The following is a 1180-nucleotide window of genomic DNA, read 5'->3' as shown; positions in this document are numbered from 1 at the left end:
GATCTGGCTACACTCATACTGTCCCTGACCGTAAAGAAAAAAGCTAATTGAACAATAAACTTCGGCGTCTCAACACTGTAGTGAACTCCGTCGTTATTCCCCAAGATCACCTCAGCAACTCTGCGCGTAACCGGGCAATATGCTTGGCGCCACACCGAACGTGGACGCGGACAGATATGTACGGGGACGCGGACAGTTCTGTACGGGGAGACGGACAGTTCTGTACGGGGAGACGGACAGTTCTGTATGGAGACGCGGACAGTTCCAGAACGCGGACATGAGCAGTGCAACACAATCAACTAAACCCAGTCTTTACAGTGGGTTACATTAGTAATATTCATTTTTTATTATTATGTAAAACAAACATTCAAAGTTTTTTTATAACAATATTTTGAGATCTGGGTCCATATCGTCAAAGTGTCTCAGAGTAGAGAATTGGTCGTATAAGTGCTGAGAATAAAGTCATTTTACACTTATGGGTATAAATTAAAGCTATGCATGAAGTCTCTAGTCCTACCTAGTCGGCAGATATTTAGGACACCTCGTGAGCTGTCCTAAGTAGTTAAGAGTTAACAGCAGGTGTCTTGATAATACTATAGAATCATGCAGCGAGTCAGTGGTTCCTGAGCCACATGTAATTGCTTTGTAGTAGTTAAAAATAATGTTTTTATATTTCTATATAGTCAATCCATTAATAATATAGACCTACATGCAACAGTATGTCTTGTGCTTTTGGAAATGATGTACTGTATGTATATTAATTATGTATAACAAGTGATACCATGTATAACTGCATAGCATTTTGTCTTCATTTTGGCAGATTAACTCATGCTTATTTCTGAAGATTAACTCAGGTTGGAGTTGGAGCTGTGACCGAAAGGTGGCTGGTTCGAATCCCGGGCCGGGCGCTGGAAAAAACAGGTGGAATTGATCTGACCACTGGAGGGCTGCTGGGTTCACATCCTAAAAACATGAACCTTTTGTTGATCAGAACTCTAGAGGTTCTTCTTCACTGAACCCAAAATATATATCACTTTTAGTGGTTCCATATATTAAGGAAGTGATAGAAGCCTTTTTGGTTCTATAAGGAACCTTCTTTTCTAAGAGTGTAAAATAAACACGTTTTTCTTTTGATTATTTAATTATCTACATCATGTTATTTCAAGTTGTCCCTTTGGAG

At 39.6% G+C, this 1180-nt stretch overlaps 1 long non-coding RNA gene across 1 annotated transcript; it reads left to right on the top strand.

The window, feature by feature from the left end:
- The first annotated feature begins 6 nt into the window (after window positions 1-6).
- Window positions 7-924, top strand: LOC112074381 (uncharacterized). The gene is made up of 2 exons (XR_002894732.2): window positions 7-317; window positions 845-924. It is a non-coding gene; the product is annotated as an uncharacterized lncRNA (long non-coding RNA).
- Window positions 925-1180: the final 256 nt, after the last annotated feature.

Source organism: Salvelinus sp. IW2-2015, unplaced genomic scaffold (assembly GCF_002910315.2).
Source record: "Salvelinus sp. IW2-2015 unplaced genomic scaffold, ASM291031v2 Un_scaffold2610, whole genome shotgun sequence".
In the NCBI taxonomy this organism is placed as follows: Eukaryota; Metazoa; Chordata; class Actinopteri; order Salmoniformes; family Salmonidae; genus Salvelinus; species Salvelinus sp. IW2-2015.
Note: the sequence above shows the minus strand (reverse complement) of the source record. Positions and strands in the feature narration are given on the sequence as shown.